The following is a 13,714-nucleotide window of genomic DNA, read 5'->3' on the forward strand; positions in this document are numbered from 1 at the left end:
TTGTTATCCAACATAAGCCACTGTGATACATTTAGCTCATTTTCAGACTGTCTAGAGTTAGTTTTCAATATCTAAATAATGTACATGATTAGTTAATTTACCCCTATGCACTTAACGCCATGAAGGATATACAGTATACATTGCGGAAGTGATCGGGGTGTACTTGCTATGTTATACAGCATTGGCCTCCAACAAAGGCAATCTGAGCTTATAGTCATGTTGCATCATCCCAGTGGCAAGTTCATTAAGGGCACCAATTGTATTTTTCCATGCAATGTGATTGCAGCGTTATAAGAGAGTGCCATCTTGCTGCCTTTTGGAATCCATAGGAGACCATGATTATTTATTATGCATACCGGCTCCCGGGTCCCAGTGCAACTGCAACCCCTGCACTAGTTATAGTTATTCCCATGTTTATAGTGCCATTAATTCCACTGTCCCCATTGGGGCTCCCAATCTAGATTCCCTATCAGTATACCTTTGGAGTTTAGGAGGAAACAGGAGAACCCAGAGGAAACTCACGCAAACACGGGAAGAACATACAGACTCTCAGATATGATCCTTGGTGGAATTTATCGTATAAACTCGTGTATAAGCCAAAGTTTTTCAGCACATTTTTTGCTGCAGCTAACACCTGTGCCTGCTGAAAAAGATAAATGAATATTCATTGCTCTCCATGCCCATGGGAGAGGAGAGCAGTGAAAATTAATTTTTCTTTAATAGTGGACACGCTGTTAGCGGCAGCAACTGGCTTCCTGCACCTGCTGGGCACTGAATTGTATCACTGAATATTCACTGCTCTCCACTCCCATGGGCATGGCGAGCAGTGAATATTCATTTCCTTTAGTAGAGGGATCATGTGATTGCCCGGCCGCTGCAGCAAGCCAGCAGCTGAGGATACTGTACCCACTATTAAATATCATTGAATATTCACTGATCCACATGTCCATAGTTCCGACGTGGAGAGCAGTGAGTGTTCTGGAACTTTTCTCTGCTTGTAAGCAGCGCATGACATCACTGCCACGTGCTGCTTATAAGCGTAAATCAGCTACTGGCATCAGAACCAAACACTGCAAGGGAGCTCAGCGAAGGTTTATTTTTATTATGTTTTTCTGATGGGGGGTGTCAGTATTCTGGGTTTTCCAAGTCACCTTGTGAATGATCTTGCCCTTTGATAAGATGGTGTTTGCTGTTTTTGTCTGCCCTACTTCCTGTTTTGGGTGTTATTGCTGTGGTACAAATACACCATTTGCACTAAAGAAACCCGTCTCTGACTGTTCATTGCCCCACTCTACCAGAATCCTCGATTTCCTACAATAGTATTACAGGGGGCCATGCATACCAGTATAGGGATGATGGTGCCATGCATACCAGGATGGGGATGAGGAGGCCATGCATACTAGTATAGGGATGAGGAGGCTATGTATACCAGGATACGGATGAAGGGGCCATTAATTATTACTATTATTATACATTTTTATAGCGCCTTTTATTCCATGGTGCTTTACATGTGAAAGGGGAAAATATAGACAAGCAAAATAACCATGAGCAAAACAAGGCACACACAAGTACAGAAGGAGAGAGGACCCTGCCTGTGAGGGCTCACAGTTTGCAGGGGATAGGAGGGGATACACTAGGAGAGGGTAGAGCTGGTCATGCGGCGGTTCAGTAGACTGAGGATCACAGCAGTTTGCAGGCTTGTCAGAAGAGGTGAGTCTTCAGGTTCTGATGTGTGGGGTAGAGAGTTCCAGAGTATGGGGAAGCACGGTAGAATTCTTGCATGAGGTTGTGGGAAGAAGAGATAAGAGGAAAGTAGAGAAAGACATCTTGAGAGGAACAAAGGTTGCTTGTGGGTAAGTACCGGGAGACCATGTCACAGATATATGGACGAGAAAGGTTGTGGATGGCTTTGTATGTCATAGTTAATGTTTTGAACTGGAGCCTCTTGACAATAGGAAGCCAGTGAAGGGATTGGCAGAGAGGAGAAGCTGGGGAATAGCGGGGAGACAGGTGGATTAGTCGGGCAGCAGAGGGTAGGATGGATTGGAGTGGTGCAAGCGTGCTAGAGGGGAGGCCAGAGAGTAGGAGATTGCAGTAGCCGAGACTGAAGATGATAAGGGCATGAACTAGCATTTTTGTGGTTTCATGGTCAAGTAATGCATGGATCTGGGAAATATTTTTGAGTTTGACTCGGCAGAAGGAGGCAAGGGCTTGGATATGTGGTTTGAAAGAGAGGGCAGAGTCGAGGATCACCCTGAGGCAGCGAGCATGTAGACTGGGGAAAGTGAGTAGCCATTGACATTGATGGATAGGTCTGGTGGAGGGGTAGAGTGAGATGGAAGAAAGATGATGTATTCTGTTTTGTCTGTGTTCAGTTTTAGAAAGTGGGCATAAAAGAAGGCTGAAATAACAGACAGACATTGTGGGATTTTGATCAGTAAGGAGGTGATGTCAGGTCCAGAAATGTAGATCTGCATGTCATCCGAGTAGAAATGATACTGCAAATCGTGGGATTCTATGAGCTGTCCCAGGCCGAAGGTGTAGATGGAGAAGAGAAGGCATCCTAGAACTGAGCCTTAGGGATCACCAACAGACAGAGGGCAAGGTGAGGAGGTGATGTAGGAGAGAGAGACACTCAATGTTCTGTCTGTTAGATATGATGAGATCCAGGATAGGGCCAAGTCTGTGATGCCAAGAGGTGAGAGAATCTGTAGCAGGAGTGAATGGTCGACAGTGTCGAAGGCAGAAGACAGGTCCAGGAGAAAGAGGACAGAGTAGTATCGCTTGCTCTTGGCAGTTAGTATATCATTGGTAACTTTAGTTAGGGCAGTTTCAGTTGAGTGATGCTGTTGGAAACCAGATTGTAACCAGTCAAAGAGGGAGCAAGAGGAGAGATGGGAGGACAGTTCAAGATGGACTTGCTGTTCCAGTAGTTTTGAGGCGTAACGGAGAAGAGATATTGGGAGATTGCTAGACACAGAGGATGGGTTGAGGCAGGGCTTTTTGAGAATGGATGTGATGTTGGCATGCTTGAATGATGATGGTAAGACACCAGTTGTGATTGAGCGGTTGAATAGATGTGTTAGGGTTGGGATGAAGACTGTGGCGAGGTTAGGGATGAGGGGTGGGACGGGAGCGGCTCAAGGGTGGAAGTGGTGAGATGTGATCTTGACAGGAGGGTGGAGAGCTGATCTTCTGTCATGGTGGGAAAATTGGTTCTGGAGGAACAGGGCTTTGCAGCTAAGAGGGGCATTGGGGGCGGCAGGACCAAGCTTTCCCTGATTGTATTGATCTTCTGCTTAAAGAAAGAGGCACACTCTTCAGCAGAAATGAGAGGAGAGGGAGGAGGTGCTGGGGGATGGAGTAAAGAATTGACAGTGTTGAAAAGCTGTTTAGGGTTGTGAGACAGGGAGGACACAAGAGATGAGAAGCAAGTTTGCTTTGCGGCAGTGAGCGTGGACTTGAAGCTGGTGAGGTACTGCTTGTATGCGATGAAGCGCTCGGCAGAGCGTGATCTCTTCCATCTCCGCTCAGTGACCCTGGAAGCCTGTCTCAGTTCTTTGGTCAAGCTGGTCAGCCAGGGCTGCCTGTTGATTGTACGAGTTTTGCTATGGGTGAGGGGGGCGGCCGAATCAAGTGTTGCTGTTATTGTGGTGTTATAAAAAGTGGCAGCAGCATCTGTGTCATGAAGCTATGTCTGTAAGAGGGAGAAAGGACTCAGAGTGATTGTAAATTGAGGTGTTTGAGATTTCTGCGAGGGTGAGTGAGTTTGTGGAGTGGGGATTGCGCACTAGGAGAGGAGAATGTCAGTAGGTTGTGGTCAGACAGCGGAGGGTTGAGTTAGTGAGACTAGTAATGGAACAGAGGTGGGTGTAGATAAGTTCCAGCATGTGACCATCTTTGTGAATGGCCGTGGAGGACCAATGAGTGAGGCCAAAGGAGGCAGTGAGCGATAAAAGTTTAGAGGCAGCTGGGGTGGAAGCGTCAATAGGGATGTTGAAGTCACCCAAGATGATAGTGGGTGGGATTAATACCAGGATAGAGATGAGGGGACCATGCATACCAGTGTAAGGTGGCCAGGGTAGTAGTCGTGGCAACAAACTGTAGAGTTCCCACACCCTGGCACCCCACAAAGGAAGCACAATGTCCCTTCTGCTGTATGTGCAATGTGGGCAGGAAAACACTCACATTAATTGCCGGCGTCCCCTATGCTTTTGTCATTCCGGCTCCAGATCCACGGGTCTCACAAACAACTCCAGACTCTATGTCTGTTCTTAACAGTTCAACTTTACTTATCAACAGTGTTTTCATTGCAGATGCGGTACAGTGCATACACTGTGACATTCCTGGGGCTTTCACTGTCTTCCTGGCAATCTCTGCTTTTCCTCGCAATCTCTGCCTCGCTGGACAATCCCTGTCCCGTCCTGGCAATCTCTGCACCTTCTGTAATCTCCATGCCTTTAGGTCCACCAGCTTCCTCCCATTCCCCTTGTCTGATTTCAATTGGAAAAGGTAAAAGGCTTCCCATCTCAGCTCCACCTAATCCCGGCCGAGATGAGGAGGCCATGCATACCAGGATGGGGATGACGAGGCCATGCATACCTGGCTTATACTTGAGTCACTGCGTTTTCACAGTTTTTTGTGGTAAAATTAGGTGCCAAGGCCTATATTCCAGTCGGTTTATACTCGAGTATATACAGTAATCCTAGGACCACAGCACTGCAAGGCTATAGTTTAACAACTGAGCCACTGTGCTATCCATGTCCTATATATTTTAACACTGTAGAATTCCAGTATATCGGACAGGACAACTGATCAAATGATCACAGGTAGAAGTTGCCTGTGAACAGAAAATGTTTCAAAAATGTTTTAAAAAATGTCAACAAATATAAAAATTCACTCACCTTAATTCATTCGGTTAAAAATAAAGAGATTAAAAAGAAGTAAAAAAATATTCATATTTGGTACTTCTTCAGAAAAAGGGGAAACAATAAAATGCAAAAAACAAAAATTGACTGAATGGGTTCATTGGCCCATATCGGAGACTATCATCTATGATAGGGCCATATCGGGGACTATCATCTATGATGTTCATATGTTCTCAGATGGGACAAGTTCAGCTATGTCTACTTTTGGAACCATCTAATTGTTGTAAATCAAAAATGAAAAAAGAAGCAACAGAACAAATTGTCCGAGTTAAAAATGTCCTCTTGTTTTAAGGCTACAGCTCTTGTTTAGGGTCACGTGATCATTTTAATACACAAAGAATAAACTCTGTGAAGAGTAACAATTAACATAGTCTAATTCTTACTAAAATAGGGGGAATATCAATATGGCATCAGGATTAGACTAAGGACAGTTTGTTGTCTGTTCACATGGAAACATGTAGGCTTGTATAGGAGCTATAGACACAAAAGAATAAGGACGTGCATTATCGAGACTATTTATAAAGTTGCTGCATTTAGACACTTTAGAAGCAATGAATCGATGAAAAAGTGGATGCTAAGGTGGCATAGCCTTTAGATGTCTAATAAAATTCATATCTGAAAATAAAATATAATAGGGAATTACCTTAATAGTAACTGTTGTTTCAATAAATAATAAAATCAATATAGTATAAGGAAAAATAAGTATCAATAAGAAACTTTGTAATTTATCTGGCAAAACAAGTCTCCACCTATGAGCCCCTTCCTCTTCTCCCTCCGACCTCTAAGGGTATGTGCACACGTATCTGTGAGGGCTGCGGTTTTTCCTGCGGATTTATCGCGGTTTCTATTGCGGATTCCGCTGCCGGTTTACACCTGCAGTTTTCTATTGGAGCAGGTGTAAACCCGCAGCGGAATCCGGACAAAGAATTGACATGCTGCGGAATGTAAACCGCTGCGTTTCCACGCAGTTTTTTCCACAGCATGTGCACTGCGGATTTCGTTTCCCATAGGTTTACATTATACTGTAAATGCATGGGAAACCGCTGCGGACCCGCAGCTGCGGATCCGCAGCAAAATCCGCAGCGTGTGCACATACCCTTAAATTCCTGCTATATAGCTTGCAATCCCCTTCAGTATTTTTACTATTATATGTTAAAATGACATCCAACAAATACAGATTGTACCTTTCTTATACGCATACACATTAAAGATAATAGATGCAGAAATGTAGCACTTCACAGAGAAAGCACGGTGGTGCAGAGGTTGGCACAGCAGCCTTGCAGCGCTGGAGTCCTGGGTTCAAACCCCACTAACATCAACATCTGCAAAGAGTTTGTATGTTCTCTCCGTGTTTGCGTGGGTTTCCTCCAGGTTCTCTGGTTTCCTTCCAAAGACATACTGACAGGGAACCTACATTGTGAGCCTCAACGGGGACAGTGATGATGTGTGCAACCTGTAAAGCGCTGCGGAATATGTTAGCGCTATATAAAGATTATTTATTTATTATTATGTCCACGACTTTAACATCCGTAGGATAAGTCATCATTATTGGTGTCTCGGTGGCCACCGGCCAAAAATACTTACTTGTGGAGCTGCTCCATCTTCTGATCGTGACTGCAGCAGGATCACATCTGCCTTCTCTTGATTTGAATAGGAGGCGGATGTGTAGTACCGAGCTTCGATTACTATCAGAAGATGGTCAGCTCTGCAGGTGAGTATCTCCACATGGTGATCGCCACTGAAACTGATAATAGCTGATCAGTAGGGGTGACCGCTCAGCCATTGATGGCCTAAACTAATTAGTAAATAGAAATTACTAGGTATAACAAATTAATGTACTTACTATACAATTGGTAAGATAAATCCCCACTTGAAAGCAGTAGAACCATGTGGGATAGTCCTAGAAGCACTTTCCAAGTTCCGATTTGGTTCCAGGCTCCTCTATTCAACCGTTGTAAAGTTTTTACGTTGGTAAACCTGGATTAAGTTTTCCCTCGGTCTGCATGCCAACTTTTATCAGTGGGTTTAAATATTCAAGAGACCAGATACAATGGTAACGTCTTCCAGGGTGCTGCTCCAATACTTTTTACTGATTACCTTGTGATAATTAAAATCAATCTTGCTCAAAGCAAGATGAACTTCTAACTTATTGAGGGACTGGATAACAGCTGCCTATTGTAGTCTATGGAAAGAGGAGAGGAGGGGACGCAGCAGAGTGAGAGAGAGGCAGAGAAAAATGCAGATGGTCTTCCATGTTGCTGCTGCTTCTGAACATAGAGACAGAAGGACAAAAAATGCAGGATACATGTTATATAATGGCTAGAAATATGTCTGACAGCTTATTCTGAAATAACAGGTGCATTACAAAGACCACTGCCATACCAGGCAGCACTTGGATGTGCTATTCCAGGCAAAATTATTGTTTCAGTTACCTATTGGTACTTTTTTTGCTGTCAGTTATAATGGTTAATTCCCACCTTCAGTTGTCTTCAAAATCTAATTTCTTGACCATTGTATTTATCCTGTAACTGTTGGTGATCAGACACTGTTATTTTCTGCCTCTTGATTCCTAAATAAGCCTATGTCCGCCAATTCTTATTTGGCTTTGGCCAATGTTGAAATCTGTGATAGTTGACTTAGTTTATTACCACTTCCTTCGTTGCTTGATACCTTTGCTCAACATCTATTAAGGTAGAGAATTAAATGGACTTTGAGAATTAGCAAAATGTAGAATAAGTGACAAATGTACCAGAGTTCCATTCATATCACTCCTGTGTATACTCTGCATAAGTAGAAAGTTGGAAATCATTGAGGGAGTGGGCATGATTGGACTACATGGCAGCAGGTTTACTAATCCTCTAGTGATAATCTCCCATTGATAAAATAGAGGTTTTAGAAAAGCTACAGCAAGCTCTCTGTCTCTACATCATGCTGCTCTCAGATTAGGTTTGACCTCCAGTCCACTCCATTCAAACAGGGGACCTCATTCTTATATTTGGTAGAAGACCCTGATTTATCATCCATCCTGTGTAAACCATGTTAATGGCCAACAATATCCCATAGGGTTCAGACTTTGGATATCTCTGAGAATGTCACACTCTGATTATGAGTCTTGTACCTTAACCACAGCACCATCTCTCTGAGAATGAAGTTCCTGTTGAATAAAGAATTGGTCCGGAACTGCATATCATTCCTTTCACAGCCTTTTGCTATCTCTGTCATACAGACAATGAATAGAACAGTAGTGTGCTTGTGTGACCTGATGAATGATCTAGAGGCAGGTGAGTACCAACACTCAATCCAAAGTCAAACAAAAAAGTTACTCTACATGTGGAGTATCGAGCAGTCCAGTATGGTTCATTCTCTGGGTATCTCTGAGAATGTTTCAATTCATTATGATTCTTGTATATTTTTCTCATCATCCATAGTAATTAGTTATTTTCCATACTACTGAATCTCCTTTTCCGCTTATGGACCTCATGGCAGCTGGCTAATTTTTGTGGGAATCAGCCAATAATAAAATTCAACAATTTAGCCAAGAAAGTTGATTTGCAAATAATTTATTCGATACAGATCAAATGAATGTTATGCTCTGGAGTCTCTCTAGACCCAAGAGCTTAAAAAACAAAGAATTCTGAAAAAATAAACAACTCACCTTGCTGCTCAGCTGCCCTGTCGCAACAGCTTCTTGTCTCCTTATTTGATGTCTCCAGTTTGCCCTGGTATCTTCTGTTCTTCATGTGTAGTGACAGATGTTCTCTCTGGTTTTCAGTTTTGCCTTTGTTTCCGGTTCTGCCTCAGAAATGCATGTTGTGACGGATACTTATTATTCCTCGAGCAACACATGTCAAATTGTTGTGACATCACAATGTCAATGTGCTCCTTGCTAAGGACTAGTGAGCATTGAAAGCACCAACAAAGACCGAAGATCAAGAAGAGGACATTTGTGACCACAAATGAAGAAAAGAAAGACACCAGAGCCATCAGGGCATATCAGATAACCAGGGAAGAAGAGGTGACGATGGCATGACTGGTGAGCTGTAGGGCGAGTATGAACTTTTGTAATTCCTTCCTGGGTCATAGAAATCCATGAATATGACAGATGAGGGATATTTAACTTGGATCCCCTAGGTGAAACTCCCAAGCAATGAAATTTAGGCAGGTCCAAATCTTTTTGCAAAATTTCAGGGGAACTTGATTTGCCTCAGATTGATTTGCTTATGTCTATAGCTGTCATATCTGCTAACTTTGCATGCAGCGAGTTAATCTGTAGATGACAATGTAGTCATGTATTTCTTACAAGTCCAAACTATCTGTAAAATTACTCATAGAAGAGAAACTAAATCTTGTATAACAATGGAAACAGAAGTCTTATTGAATAAGCAGCTCTTCCCTTTGTTTATGATACTGGTAGCAAATTCCTACATGAGATGTTGAGTATCTGCTCCCACAAGAGTGCGAATGTGTGAGCGGCTTTAAATAACGTAATAATACATGACTAAGGGGGAAGATGCGCAGGAGGTTGCAGCTATCTAAATTCAAATATTCAATGACTGCATTATGTCGCTACCAGAAAATATGAAACCTGAATAAGAACAAAGAGTCTTTTGTCCAGAAAACCAAAGACCAATCTGCAGCATCTATGTACAATTCAACTTTGCATTTTAACACAATTTGGGGAATAGGAACACTGGGCATACAGCCTCCTGTTTTATCCCTTTGAATAATTTACTTTTTTTATAAACTTAATCTACAGAGCAAATGTAGCTACCGTATATACTCGAGTATAAGCCGAGAATTTCAGCCCATTTTTTTAGGCTGAAATTGCCCCTCTCGGCTTATACTGTATTTGTCTATATTTGCCCCGTATTCACATGTAAAGCGCCATGGAATAAATGGCGCTATAAAAATGTATAATAATAATAAAATAATAATAATAATACTCGAGACATACCCAGGGGTCGGCAGGGGAGGGGGAGCAGCAGCTGTGTAATAATACTCACCTGCTCCTGTCGCGGTCCCTGGTTCCCCCAGCGCCGCAGCTTCTTCCTGTAGTGAGCGGTCACATGGCACCGCTCATTACAGTAATGAATATGGACGCCACTCCACTCCCTTAGGGGTGGAGCCACATATTCATTACTGTAATGAGCGGTACCATGTGACCGCTCACTACAGAAAGAAGCTGCGGCACTGGGGGAACCAGGGACTGCGCCAGGAGCAGGTGAGTATAAGCAGTGCACAATATTCACCTGCTCCTGGTTCCACCACTGGGCGCCGCTGCATCTTCCCTGTCCTCTGCACTGACGCTCAGGTCAGAGGGAATGGTGACGTGATTAGTGCGTGCCGCCCTCTGCCTGATCGTCAGTGCAGAGGATGGAAGACACAGTGGCGCCTGGCGGCGGTGGAACCAGGAGCAGGTGAGTATAGCAAGTGTCGGGGGCCTGAGAGGTGAGTATATGATTTTTTTTTAATCACAGCAACAGCATATGGGCCAAATGACTGTATAGAGCATCTTATGGGGCCATAAGCAACGTTTTTGGAGCATTAGATGTGGCAAATGACTGTATAGAGCATCTTAGGGGTCATAAGCAACGTTTGTGCAGCATTATACGGGGCAAATGACTGTATAGAACATCTTATGGGGCCATAAGCAACATTTGTGGAGCATTAGATGGGGCAAATGACTGTATAGAGCATCTTATGGGGCCATAAGCAATGTTTGTGCAGCATTATATGGGCAAATGAATATAGAGCATCTTATGGGGCCATAAGCAACGTTTGTGGAGCATTAGATGGGGCAAATGACTGTATAGAGCATCTTATGGGGCCATATGCAACGTTTGTGGAGCATTATATGGGGCAAATATCTTTATAGAGCATCTTATGGGGCCATAATCAGCATTTGTGCAGCATTATATGGGGCAAATGTCTGTATAGAGCATCTTATGGGGCATAATCAATGTTTGTGGAGCTTTATATGGGGCAGATATCTTTATGGAGCATCTTATGGGGCCATAATCCACATTTGTGCAGCATTATATGAGACATATTTTAATATGGAACATCTTATGGGGCCCAACATAAACTGTATGGAGCATTATATGAGGCTCCTGATTCAATATGGATATTCAAAAACACAACCTACTGATGTCTCAATTAACCCCTTCCCGACCTGTGACACAGCGTATGCGTCATGAAAGTCGGTGCCAATCCGACCTGTGACGCATATGCTGTGTCACAGAAAGATCGCGTCCCTGCAGATCGGGTGAAAGGGTTAACTCCCATTTCACCCGGCCTGCAGGGACAGGGGGAGTGGTAGTTTAGCCCAGGAGGGGTGGCTTCACCCCCCCGTGGCTACGATCGCTCTGATTGGCTGTTGAAAGTGAAACTGCCAATCAGAGCGATTTGTAATATTTCACCTAAAAAACTGGTGAAATATTACAATCCAGCCATGGCCGATGCTGCAATATCATCGGCCATGGCTGGAAACACTTATGTGCACCCACCCCACCCCACCGATCGCCCCCCCCAGCCCCCCGATCTGTGGTCCGCTCCCCTCCGTCCTGTGCTCCGCCCCCCATCCTCCTGTCCGCTCCCCCCGTGCTGCAATCACACCCCCCGTGCTCCAATCAAACCCCCCCGCACTGCGATCCCCCCCGCACAGCGATCCCCCCCCATGCTCCGATCCACCCCCCCGCACAGCGATCCCCCACCCCGTGCTCCAATCCCCCAGCCCGTGTTCCGATCCACCCCCCCATGCTCCAATCCACCCCCCCGTGTTCCGATCCACCCCCCCGTGCTCCGACAACCCCCCCCCCGTGCCCTGATCTCCCCCCCTTATACTTACCTAGCCTCCCGGCGTCTGTCCGTCTTCTTTCCTGGGCGCCGCCATCTTCCAAAATGGCGGGCGCATGTGCAGTGCGCCCGCCGAATCTGCCGGCCAGCAGATTCGTTCCAAAGTGAGTTTTGATCACTGAGATATAACCTATCTCAGTGATCAAAATTAAAAAAATAGTAAATGACCCCCCCCCCTTTGTCACCCCCATAGGTAGGGACAATAAAAAAAAATAAAGAATTTTTTTTTTTTGTTCCACTAATGTTGGGGTAAGAACTAGGGTTAGGGTTAGGGGTAGGGTTAGGGGTAGGGTTAGGGGTAGGGTTAGGGTTAGGGGTAGGGGTAGGGTTAGGGGTAGGGGTAGGGTTAGGGGTAGGGTTAGGGTTAGGGTTAGGAATGTGCACATGTATTCTGGTCCTCTGCGGATTTTTCCGCAGAGGATTTGATAAATCCGCAGTGCTAAACCGCTGTGGATTTATCGCAGATTTACCGCGGTTTTTCTGCACATTTCACTGCGGTTTTACAACTGCGATTTTCTATTGGAGCAGTTGTAAAACCGCTGCGGAATCCGCAGAAAGAAGTGACATGCTGCGGAATGTAAACCGCTGCGTTTCCGTGCAGTTTTTCTGCAGCATGTGTACAGCGATTTTTGTTTCCCATAGGTTTACATTGAACTGTAAACTCATGGGAAACTGCTGCGGATCTGCAGCGTTTTCCGCAGCGTGTGCACATACCTTTAGAATTAGGCTATGTGCACACGGTGCGGATTTGGCTGCGGATCCGCAGCGGAATGGCCGCTGCGGATCCGCGGCAGAGTTCCATCAGGTTTACAGTACCATGTAAACATATGGAAAACCAAATCCGCTGTGCCCATGGTGCGGAAAATACCACGCGGAAACGCTGCGTTGTATTTTCCGCAGCATGTCAATTCTTTGTGCGGATTCCGCAGCGTTTTACACCTGTTCCTCAATAGGAATCCGCAGGTGAAATCCGCACAAAAAACACTGGCAATCCGCGGTAAATCCGCAGGTAAAACGCAGTGCCTTTTACCCGCGGATTTTTCAAAAATGGTGCTGAAAAATCTCATACGAATCCGCAACGTTGGCACATAGCCTTAGGGTTAGGGTTGGAGTTAGGGTTGTGGTTAGGGTTAGGGGTGTGTTGGGGTTAGGGTTGTGGTTAGGGGTGTGTTGGGGTTAGGGTTGTGATTAGGGTTACGGCTACAGTTGGGATAAGGGTTAGGGGTGTGTTGGAGTTAGAATTGAGGGGTTTCCACTGTTTAGGCACATCAGGGGGTCTCCAAACGCAACATGGCGCCACCATTGATTCCAGCCAATCTTGTATTCAAAAGGTCAAATGGTGCTCCCTCACTTCCGAGCCCCGACGTGCGCCCAAACAGTGGTTTACCCCCACATATGGGTTACCAGCATACTCAGGACAAACTGCGCAACAATTATTGGGGTCCAATTTCTCCTGTTACCCTTGAGAAAATAAAAAATTGCTTGCTAAAACATCATTTTTGAGGAAAGAAAAATGATTTTTTATTTTCACGGCTCTGCGTTGTAAACGTCTGTGAAGCACTTGGGGGTTCAAAGTGCTCACCACATATCTAGATAAGTTCCTTGGGGGGTCTAGTTTCCAAAATGGGGTCACTTGTGGGGGGTTTCTACTGTTTAGGCACACCAGGGGCTCTGCAAACGCAACGTGGCGCCCGCAGACCATTCCATCAAAGTCTGCATTTCAAAAGTCACTACTTCCCTTCTGAGCCCCGACGTGTGCCCAAACAGTGGTTTACCCCCACACGTGGGGTATCAGCTTACTCAGGAGAAACTGGACAACAACTTTTGTGGTCCAATATCTCCTGTAACCCTTGGGAAAATAAAAAATTCTGGGCTAAAAAATTATTTTTGAGGAAAGAAAACGTATTTATTATTTTCACGGCTCTGCGTTA

The sequence above is a fragment of the Ranitomeya imitator genome, chromosome 6 (genome assembly GCF_032444005.1).
Source record: "Ranitomeya imitator isolate aRanImi1 chromosome 6, aRanImi1.pri, whole genome shotgun sequence".
In the NCBI taxonomy this organism is placed as follows: domain Eukaryota; kingdom Metazoa; phylum Chordata; class Amphibia; order Anura; family Dendrobatidae; genus Ranitomeya; species Ranitomeya imitator.